This window comes from Odocoileus virginianus, chromosome 1 (assembly GCF_023699985.2).
Source record: "Odocoileus virginianus isolate 20LAN1187 ecotype Illinois chromosome 1, Ovbor_1.2, whole genome shotgun sequence".
NCBI classification, from domain to species: Eukaryota; Metazoa; Chordata; class Mammalia; order Artiodactyla; family Cervidae; genus Odocoileus; species Odocoileus virginianus.
In genome coordinates, this window is record NC_069674.1 from 92,084,848 (window position 1) to 92,097,224 (window position 12,377).

Consider the following 12,377-nt stretch of genomic DNA (forward strand, 5'->3'; position numbering starts at 1 on the left):
AGTGAAAGGGACTTTAAAGTCACTGTAATAAATGTTATAGAATCTATAGGAAAAGTGAACAACATGAATGGACAGGATATTATGGTGAAGCGAAGGGAACTTTTAAAAAGCAAAGAAAATGCTATAAATAAAACAGATAAAATATCAGGCATAAAAAGTTCATTTGGTAGGATTATGAGCAAACTGGATACAGCAGAAAAAAGAATTCATAAATTTGAGACAGCTCAATAGAAATTATATTTGTATGTTTATATAAATATAAATTTATATTATAAAATGGGGTGGAGCGGGACAGATGGAAGTGTCTGACATTTGCAGGAAAGTATCAAATGGTCTGGCATACATGTACTTAGAATTCAAGGAGAAGAAAAAAGAGGACAGAAGTAGTATTTGAAGAGAGAAAAACTAAGAAATCTCCAAAACAACTGAAGATATCAATCCAGAAAGCTCAGTGAATCCTAAAAAGCATAAAATTGAAAGAAAGGCAAACTTAGGAGATGATAGTAAAAAAAAATTTTAAACAGAAAAATGATACACATACAGGGAAAAAAATGTTTTAAAAAATCATTAGTGATTTTTTTATGTCAAAGACAACAGATGCCATAGAAAATGGAATAGAATTTTTGAAGTGTCTTAAGACTATAAAAAACATATATCAATTTAAACTTTATGTCTAGCAAAAAAAGCCCAAATATTTCAGCCAAAATAAAGCTATTTTTAGACCAACAAAAGCTGAGCAAATTCATCTCCAGAACATTTCCAGCAGAAATTCCAGAAGTTCTTCAGGCTAATGTGAAATGATATCAGATGAAAGTTTTGATATATAAATAAATATATAGAGAAATTTTCTTTTTCTAAAGCTACACATACCTTTAAAAGATTATTGACTAAAATAGGAGAGCAAGGTAGTGGAGGAGTAGGTGGACATGGAGAACATCTCTCTGCATGAATACATCAGGAATACACCTTCAGATACGGAAAACCAGCTGAGAGCAGACAAGAATACCTGACCAGAGGAAAATAATATATAGAACCACGCAAAACTCAGTAGGATGAAGGAACTAGGGGGGAAAAACAGGAGTGTTAGTAGGACTGGACATGCTTTGGCAGGCGGGGGAACTGAAACAGGGGTCTGATCCCCGCACTGGGGCAATTGTCTGAATCAGAGGAGAAACGCTTAAGGCTGAGAGTAAAACAGCTGGTCCGTAGCAGCCTAAATGGGATGAGAATCAAACAGTCCTCGCTGCAGCCATACATACCTGGCACAGGGACATGGGTCAGGTGGAAGGTGCAGCAGCTGGGAGCTGGAGTTTGGGGATTGTGGAGTGATCCCAGGGTGAGGACTGCTGTTGACTGCGGAGAGACGGATTGAGGGGAGATGAGGAGAGAGATTGTGATGGGAAATGCCTGTGGAGGAAAGCTGGGCAGCGATAGAAGCAAGGTGATAATATGTAGGGGGTGGAGCCAGCACCTTAGCCTCTCTCTCCCCACCTGCCAGCATCAGCAGCTGAACAATAGAGAGGCTGGCCCATCAAATGCCTGACGCATGGAACTACAGAGCAGGACCCCATCCAGGATGCCCCTTTAAGTGCCTGACGTGCTGATCTACAGAGTAGGACATCAGTCAGGGTGCCCCTTTAAGTACCTGATGTGCGATCTACAGAGAAGGACCCCAGCCAGGGGGCCCCTCTATGTGCCTGACGCGCCAAACAACAGAGAAGGACCTCATGCAAGGGAGCCCTCTAAGTGCCTTATATCAAATACAAGAAAAAAGCTGTAAGAGACACAAACACATGGAGGTTAAATAACAGGTTTATAACTAAACAAGAGGATACTGAATAAATCAAAAGGGAAATCAAAAAAATTCTAAAAACAGATGACAGTGAAAACACAACTCAAAACTTCTGGGATGCAACACCAACAAATCATAGAAGAAATAAAAAAAAAGAAATCAAAATATTCATAGAAACAAATGAAAATGAAAACACAACAACCCCAAACCTATGGGACACTGTAAAAGCAGTGCTAAGGGGAAGGTTCATAGCATTACAGGCTTACCTCAAGAAACAAGAAAAAAGTCAAATAAATAACCTAACTCTACAGGAGAAGAACCAAATCAATAAAATTAGAAATGAAAATGGAGAGATCACAACAGACAACACTAAAATACAAAGAATCATAAGAGACTACTACCAGCAGCTCTATGCCAATACAATGGACAACTTGGAAGAAATGGACAAATTCTTAGAAAAGTATAACTTTACAAAACTGAACCAGGAAGAAACAGAAGATCTTAACAAACACATCACAAGCACGGAAATCAAAACTGTAATCAGAAATCTTCCAGCAAATAAAAGCCCAGGACCAGATGGCTTCAAAGCTGAATTCTACCAAAAATGTAGAGAAGAGCTAACATCTATCTTACTCAAACTCTTCCAGAAAATTGCAGAAGAAGGTAAACTTCCAAACTCATTCTATGAGGCCACCATCACTCTAATTCCAAAACCAGACAAAGATGCCACAAAAAAAGAAAACTACAGGCCAATATCACTGATGAACATAGATGCAAAAATCGTTAGCAAAATTCTAGCAAACAGAATCCAACAACGTATTAAAACGATCATACATCATGACCAAGTGGACTTTTTCCCAGGAATGCAAGGATTCTTTAATATCCAAAAATCAATCAATGTAATACACCACATTAGCAAATTGGAAGATAAAAACCATATGATTATCTCAATAGATGCAGAAAAAGCCTTTGACAAAATTCAACATCCATTTATGATTAAAACTCTCCAGAAAGCAGGAATAGAAGGAACATACCTCAACATAACAAAAGCTATATATGACAAACCCACAGCAAGCATTACCCTCAATGGTGAAAAATTGAAAGCATTTCCCCTAAAATCAGGAACAAGACAAGGGTGCCCACTCTCACCACTACTATTCAACATAGTTTTGGAAGTTTTGGCCACAGCAGTCAGAGCAGAAAAAGAAATAAAAGGAATCCAGATAGGAAAAGAAGAAGTGAAACGCTCAGTGTTTGCAGATGGCATGATCCTCTACATAGAAAACCCTAAAGACTCTATCAGAAAATTACTAGAGCTAATCAATGAATATAGTAAAGTTGCAGGATATAAAATTAACACACAGAAATCTCTTGCATTCCTGTACACTAACAATGGGAAAACAGAAAGAGAAATTAAGGAAACAATACCATTCACCATTGCAACAAAAAGAATAAAATACTTAGGAGTATATCTACCTAAAGAAACAAAAGACCTATACATAGAAAACTATAAAACACTGATGAAAGAAATCAAAGAGGACACAAATGGATGGAGAAATATACCATGTTCATGGATTGGAAGAATCAATATTGTCAAAATGGCTATACTATCCAAAGCAATCTATAGATTCAATGCAATCCCTATCAAGCTACCAACGGTATTCTTCACAGAACTGGAAAAAATAATTTCACAATTTGTATGGAAATACAAAAAACCTTGAATAGCCAAAGCAATCTTGAGAAAGAAGAATGGAACTGGAGGAATCAACCTGCCTGACTTCAGGCTCTACTACAAAGCCACAGTCATCAAGACAGTATGGTACTGGAACAAAGACAGAAATATAAAGCAAAGGAACAAAATAGAAAGCCCAGAGATAAATCCACATACCTACGGACACCTTATCTTCAACAAAGGAGGCAAGGATATACAATGGAAAATAGACAACCCCTTTAACAAGTGGTGCTGGGAAAACTGGTCAACCACCTGTAAAAGAATGAAACTAGAACACTTTCTATCACCATACACAAAAATAAACTCAAAATGAATTAAAGATCTAAATGTAAGACCAGAAATTATAAAACTCCTAGAGGAGAACATAGACAAAACACTCTCTGATATAAATCACAGCAAGGTCCTCTATGACCCACCTCCCAGAATATTGGAAATAAAAGCAAAAATAAACAAATGGGACCTAATGAAACTTAAAAGCTTTTGCACAACAAAGGAAACTATAACAAGGTGAAAAGACAGCCCTCAGAATGGGAGAAAATAATAGCAAATGAACCAACAGACAAAGGATTAATCTCAAAAATATGCAAGAAACTCCTGCAGCTCATTTCCAGGAAAAATCATGACCCAATCAAAAAATGGGCCAAAGATCTAAATAGACATTTCTCCAAAGAAGACATATAGATGGCTAACAAACACATGAAAAGATGCTCAACATCACTCATTATCAGAGAAATGCAAATCAAAACCACAATGAGGTTCCATTACATGCCAGTCAGGATGGCTGCTATCCAAAAGTCTACAAGCAATAAATGCTGGAGAGGGTGTGGAGAAAAGGGAACCCTCTTACACTGTTGGTGGGAATGCAAACTAGTACAGCCACTATGGGAAACAGTGTGGAGATTCCTTAAAAAACTGGAAATAGAACTGCCATATGACCCAGCAATGCCAGTCCTGGGCATACACACCGAGGAAACCAGATCTGAAAGAGACACGTGCTCCCCAATGTTCATCACAGCACTGTTTATAACAGCCAGGACATGGAAGCCACCTAGATGCCCATCAGCAGACGAATGGATAAGGAAGCTGTGGTACATATACACCATGGAATATTACTCAGCCATTAAAAAAAGAGAATACATTTGAATTAGTTCTAATGAGATGGATAAAACTGGAGCCCATTATACAGAGTGAAGTAAGCCAGAAAGATAAACACCAATACAGTATACAGTATATTAATACATATATATGTAATTTAGAAAGATGATAACGATAACCCTATATGCAAAACAGAAAAAGAGACACAGACGCATAGAACAGACTTTTGGACTCTATGGGAAAAGGCGAGGGTGGGGTGATCCGAGAGAACAGCATCGAAGCATGTATATTATCAAGTGTGAAACAGATCACCAACCCAGGTTGGATGCATGAGACAAGTGCTCAGGGCTGGTGCACTGGGATGACCCAGAGGGATGGGATGGGGAGGGAGGCGGGAGGGGGGATCAGGATGGGGAACACATGTAAATTGATGGCTCATTCATGTCAATGTATGACAAAAACCACTACAATATTGTAATTAGCCTCCAACTAATAAAAATAATTGGGGGAAAATAAATAAAGTTAATACAAAATAATGGCTATAAAACAAAACAACAACAACAAACTTTTGGGATGCAACAAACGCAGTCCTAAGAGGGAAAAGAAAGAAAAATGAAGTTGCTCAGTCGTGTCCAACTCTTTGCAACCCCATGGACTGCATGGTCTACCAGGCTTCTCTGTCCATGGGATTTTCCAGGCAAGAATACTGGAATGGGTTGCCATTTCCTTCTCCAGTTTATAGCTATACCATCCTACCTCAAGAAATAAGAAAAACATTGAATATACAACCTAACTTTACACCTAAAGCAACTGGAAAAAGAAGAACAAAAACCCCTCAAAATTAGTAGAAGGAAAGAAATCATAAAGATCCAAGCAGAAATAAACAAAAAAGAAATGAAAGAAACAATACTAAAGATAAATAAAACTAAAAGCTAGTTCTTTGAAAAGATAAGCAACATTGACAAGCCTTTAGCCAGACTCATCAAGAAAAAAAGAATCGAATCAACAAAATTAGAAATCAAAAAGTAGAGGTTACAACAGACAGTGCAGAAATTCAAAGATTATGAGACTATTATGAACAACTATATGGCAATAAAATGGATAACCTGGAAGAAATGGACAGATTCTTAGAAAAATTCAATCTTCAAAGTCCACCAGGCTCCTCTATCCATGGGATTTTCCAGGCAAGAATACTGGAGTGGCTTGCCATTTTCTTCTCCAAGGGATCTTCCCAACCCAGGGATCGAACCTGGATCTCCTGCACTGCAGGCAGATTCTTTACCATCTGAGCCATTAGGGAAGTTCCACCTGCCCCCCCCCCCCCCCCCCCGAAAAGGAAAAGATAGTGAAAATTTAGTCATTTGGTAATGCAAATAAAAACTATTTCCCATCCACTTGAAGGGCTGAAATGTGAAACAAAAGCAAAAAACCCTGAGAATATGAAATGTATCAATATTAGTTCATTAATGGTAACAAGTTTACCTTACTCATATCAGTTCAGTTCAGTCTTTTAGTTGTGTCCGACTCTTTGTGATCCTATGAATCGCAGCACGCCAGGCCTCCCTGTCCATCACTAACTCCCGGAGTTTACTCAAACTCATGTCCATCAAGTCGGTGATGCCATCCAAGCATCTCGTCCTTTGTCATCCCCTTCTCCTCCTGCCCCCAATCCCTCCCAGCATCAGGCTCTTTTCCAATGAGTCAGCTCTTCGCATCAGGTGGCCAAAGTATTGGAGTTTCAGCTTCAACATCAGTCCTTCCAATGAACACCCGGGACTGATCTCCTTTAGGATGGACTGGTTGGATCTCCTTGCTGTCCAAGGGACTCTCAAGAGTCTTCTCCAACACCACAGTTCAAAAGCATCAATTTTTTGGTGCTCAGCTTTCTTCACAGTCCAGCTCTCACATCCATACATGACCACTAGAAAAACCATAGCCTTGACCAGATGGACCTTTGTACCTTACTCACATAAGCTGTTGCTATTGTGTAAACTGTTGTACATAGGACTCTGCCCTATGGTGAACATGTTAAACAACTAAAATCCTCGTAAATTGCTAATGGAAATTGAAAAGTAAATTCTTTGGAGAACTATCTGGCAGCTTCTTATTAAGTTAAACATCTATCCATCCTATGACCCAGGTACCTAAAGGAATATCAAACATGCATAAAAAGACTTATACAGGAATATTCATGGCAGTCTTATTCTTCTTACATCAAAACTTGAAGAAAAACCCCAACAAATATCCATCAACAGGGTCAAGCAAATGATATACATTTGTACATTCATTTAATAGATTACTACTCAGTAATTTTTTAAAAAGAACAAGTTACTGATACAAACAGCATGGAAGAATCCCAAGAATATTTTGATGTGCAAAATAATCTAGATTTTTTTTTTTTAGTCTGTCATAAATAGTTTTATTAGGTTGAGGAGGGTCTCCTCCTGATTCTGATGAAAGGTTCTATCATAAATAGATGTTGAATTTTGCCAAAAGTTATTCTTTTGCCCTCTTAACTTGTGATTTATTATTTTTAGTGTTATGTTTGGAATTTCTTTTTTTAAATTAATTTATTTTTTAATTGAAGCATAATTGCTTTACTGAATTTTGTTGTTTTCTGTCAAACCTCAGCATGAATCAGCCATCAGTATGGCTTTTGAAACTCACTTGCATCTCCCTCCCCACCCCACCCCTCTCAGTTGATACAGAGCCCCTGTTTGAGTTTCCTGAGCCATATGGCAAATTCCCATTGGCTACCTATTTTAGATATGGTAGTGCAAATTTTCATGTTACTGTTTCCATACATCTCACCCTCTCCTCCCCTCTCCCCATATCCATAAACTTGTTCTCTATATCTGTTTCTCAATTGCTGCCCTTTAAATAAATTATTTGGCACCATTTTTCTAGATTCCATATACATGTGTTAGAATATGATATTTATCTTTCTCTTTCTGACTTACTTCACTCTGTATAATAGGTTCTAGGTTCATCCACCTCATTAGAGCTGACTCAGATCCATTCCTTTTTATGGCTGAGTAATATTCCATTGAGTGTATGTACCACAACTTCTTTAGCCAATCATCTGTTGTGGACATCTAGGTTGCTTCCATGTTCTAGCTATTGAAAATATTGCAGCAATTAACAATGGGATACATGTGTCTTTTCGATTTTGGTTTCCTCAGGGTATATGCTTAGGAGTGGGATTTCTGGGTCATATGGTGGTTTTATTCCTAGTCCTTTTTCAAGGAATCTCCATACTGTCTTCCGTAGTGGCTGTATCAGTTTATATTCTCACCAACAGTACAAGAGCATTCCATGTTCTCCACACCGTCTCCAGCATGTATTGTTTGTAGAGTTTTTGATGATGGCCATTCTGACCCATGTGAGGTGATATCTCATTGTAGTTTTAACTTGCATTTCTGTAACAGTGAGCAAAGTTGAGCATCTTTTCATGTGTTTGTTCATCATCTATACGTCTTCTTTAGATAAATGTCTGTTTAGGTCTTTTCCCACTTTTTGATTGGGTTTTTTTTTTTTTTTCTGGCATTAAGTTGTATGAGCTGCTTGTATATTTTGGAAATTAATCCTTTGTCAGTTGTTTCACTTGCTATTATTTTCTCCCATTCTGAAGGTTGTCTTGTCACATTGCTTATGGTGTCCTTTGCTGTGCAAAAGCTTTTAAGTTTAATCAGGTCCCACTTGTTTCCTTTTGTTTTTATTTCCATTACTCTAGGAGGTGGGTCATAGAGGATCTTGCTTTGATTTATGTCATCGAGTGTTCTGCCTATGTTTTCCTCTAAGAGTCTTATAGTTTCTGGTCTTACATTTAGGTCTTTAGTCCATTTTGAGTTTATCTTTGTCTATGGTGTTAGGAAGTGTTCTAATTTCATTCTTTTACATGTAGCTGTTCAGCTTTCCCAGCATCATCTATTAAAAAGGCTGTCTTTGCCCCCAGTGTATATTTGCCTCCTTTGTAAAAAATAAGGTACCCACAGGTGCATGGGTTTATTTATGGGCTTTCTATCTTGTTCCATTGGTCTATATTTCTGTTTTTCTGCCAGTACCATACAGTCTTGATGACTGTAACTCTGTAGCATAATCTGAAGTCGGGAAGGTTGATTCCTCCAGCTCCATTCTTCTTACTCAAGACTGCTTTGGCTATTCGGGGTCTTTTGTGTTTCCAAATGAACTGTGAAATTTTTTGTTCTAGTTCTGTGAAAAATGCCATTGGTAATTTAATAGGGATTGCATTGAATCTGTAGATTGTGTTTGGTAGTATAGTCATTTTCACAATATTGATTCTTCCTACCCAGGGACATGGACTATCTCTCCATCTGTTTATGTCATCTTTGATTTCTTTCATCAGTGTCTTATAATTTTCTGTGTACAGTTCTTTTGTCTCCTTAGGTAAATTAATTCCTAGATATTTAATTCTTTTTGTTGCAATCGTGAATGGGATTGATTCCTTAATTCCTGTTTCTGATTTTTCAGTTAGTGTGTAGAAATACATGTGATTTCTGTGTATTGATTTTGTATTCTGTATTCTGCAACTTTGCTAAATTCACTGATTAGCTCTAGAAATTTTCTGATACTATCTTTAGGGTTTTCTATGCACAGTTTCATGTCATCTGCAAACAGTGAGCACTTTACTTCTTATTTTCTGATCCAGATGCCTTTTATTTCTTTTTCTTCTCTGATTGCTGTAGCTCAGACTTCCAGAACTATGTTGAATAATAGTTGTGAAAGTGGACACCCTTGTCTTGTTTCTGATCTTAGGGGGAAGGCTTTCAGTTTTTCACCATTGAGAATAATGTTTTTTGTAGTTTTATCATATATGGCTATTACTATGTTGAGGTAGGTTCCTTCTATGGCCACTTTCTGAAGAGTTTTAATCATAAATGGGTGCTGAATTTTGTCAAAGTCTTTTTCTGCATCTCTTGAGATGATCATATGGTTTTTATCTTTCAGTTTGTTAATATGTTGTATCACATTGATTGATTTGCATATATTGAAGAATCCTTTCATTCCTGGAATAAGTCCAACTTGATTATGGTGTATGAGCTTTTTGATGTGTTGCTGAATTCTGTTTGCTAAAATTTTGTTGAGGATTTTTGCATCTGTGTTCATCAATGACATTGGCCTGTAGTTTTCTTTTATTGTGTTGTCTTTGTCTAGTTTTGGTATCAGGGTGATGGTGGTCTCGTAGAATGAGTTTGGAAGTGTTCCTTCCTCTGCAATTTTTTGAAGGAGTTTTAGAAGGATAGGCATTAGCTATTCTCTAAATGTTTGATAGAATTCTCCCGTGAAGCCGTCCTGTCCTGGGCTTTTGTTTTATGGGAGCTTTTTGATCACAGCTTCAATTTCAGTGCTTGTAATTAGGTTGTTCATCTCTGTTCTTCCTGGTTCAGACTTGGCAGATTGAATTTTTCTAAGAATCTGCCCATTTCTTTCAGGTTATCCATTTTATTGCCATATAGTTGTTCATCATAGTCTCTTATAATCCTTTGTATTTCTGCATTGTCTGTTGTAACCTCTCCTTTTTGATTTCTAATTTTGTTGATTTGATTCTTCTCTTTTTTCTTGATGAGTCTGACTAAAGTCTTGTCAATATTGTTTATCTTTTCAAAGAACTAGTTTTTAGTTTTATTTATCATTACTATTGTTTCTTTAATTTCTTTTTCATGTATTTCTGCTCAGATCTTTATGATTTCTTTCCTTCTACTAATTTTGGGGTTTTTTGTTCTTCTTTTTCCAGTTGTTTTAGGTGTAAAGTTAGGTTGTCTATTTGATGTTTTTCGTATTTCTTGTGGTAGGATTGTGTTACTATAAACTTCCCTCTTAGAACTGCTTTTGCTGTATCACATAGGTTTTGAGTTGTGTGTTTTCATTGTCATCTGTTTCTAGAAATTTTTTTATTTACCTTTTTATTTCTTCAGTAAGCTGTTAGTTATTTTGAAACATGTTGTTTAATCTCTATGTCCTTGCATTTCTTACAGTTTTTTTTTTTCTTCTTGTTATTGATATCTAGTCTCCTAGTGTTGTGGTCGCAGAAGATGCTTGGTGTGATTTCAGTTTTCTTAGATTTACTGAGGTTTGATTTGTGACCCAAGATGTGGTCTATCCTGGACAATGTTCCATGTGCACTTGAGAAGAAGGTGTATTCTGCATTTATATGGAATGTCCTGAAGATATCAATGAAATCCATCTCATCTAATGTATCATTTAAGACTTGTGTTTCCTTATTCATTTTCTGTTTTGATGACCTGTCCATTGGTGTGAGTGGGGTGTTATTGGCTTCTACTATTATTGTGTTACTGTCAGTTTCTCCTTTTATGTCTGTTAGTGTTTGTCTTCTGTATTGAGGTGCTCCTACGTTGGGTGCATAGATACTTACAATTGTTATGTCTTCCTCTTGGATTGACCCCTTGATCATTATGTAGTATCCTTCCTTATCTCTTGTAGTCTTTATTTTCAGGTCTGTTTGGTTTGATATGAGGATTGCTACTCCAGATTTCTTTTGCTTCCCATTTGCATGGAATATATTTTTCCATCCTCTCACTTTCAGTCTATATGTGTTTTTAGGTCTAAAGTGGGTTTTTTTGTAGACAGCATGTATATGGATCTTGGTTTTGTATCCATTCAGCCAATCTGTGTCTTTTGGTGGGATCATTTAATCCATGTACATTTAAAGTAATTATTGATATATATGTTCCTAGTGCCATTTTCTTAGTTGTTTGGAGTTGATTTTTCTTAATTGTTTGGGGCAGATCTGTTTCTTCTCTTGTATTTCTTGACGATGTAAGTCCCTGTAACATTTGTTGTAAAGCTGGTTTGATGGTTCTGAGTTGTCTTAACTTTTGCTTGTCTGAAAAGCTTTTTATTTCTCCATCAATTTTGAATGAGATCCTTGCTGGGTAGTGTAATCTTAGTTGCAGATTTTTCCCTTTCAATACTTTAAGTATTTCTGCCATTCCCTTCTGGTCTGCAGAGTTTCTGCTGAAAGATCAGCTGTTAAGCATATGGGGTTTCCCTTGTATGTTACCTGTTGCTTCTCCCTTGCTGCTTTTAGTATTCTTATTTGTGTTCAGTCTTCGTTAGTGTGATTAGTATGTGTCTTGCCATGTTTCTCCTTAGGTTTACCCTGTATTGGACTCTTTATGCCTCTGAACTTGATTGACTTTTTTCCTTTTCCATGTTGGGGAAATTTTCAACTATAATCTCTCCCAAAATTTTCTTATACCCTTTCTTTTTCTCTTCTTCTGGGACCTCTATAATTCGAGTGTTTGTGCACTTGATATTGTCCCAGTAGTCTCTGAGACTGTCCTCAGTTCTTTTCATTCTTTTTATTTTATTCTACTCTTCAGATGTTATTTCCCCCATTTTTTCTTCTAGCTCACTGTTTCATTCTTCTGCTTCAGATATTCTGCTATTGATTCCTTCTACAGTATTTTTTAATTTCAGTAATTGTGTTGTTTGTCTCTGTATGTTTATTCCTTAATTCTTCTAGGTCTTTGTTAATTGATTCTTGCGTTTTCTCCGTTTTATTTTCAAGGGTTTTGATCATCTTTACTATCATTATTCTGAATTCTTCTTCAGGTAGTTTTCCTATTTCCTCTTCATTTATTTGGACTTCTGTGTTTCTAGTTTGTTCCTTCATTTGTATGGTATTTCTCTCCCTTTTCTTTTTTTTTTTTTTTTTTTTTTTTAACTCATTGTGTCTGAGGTCTCCTTTTCCCAGTCTTCAAGGTTGAATTCTTT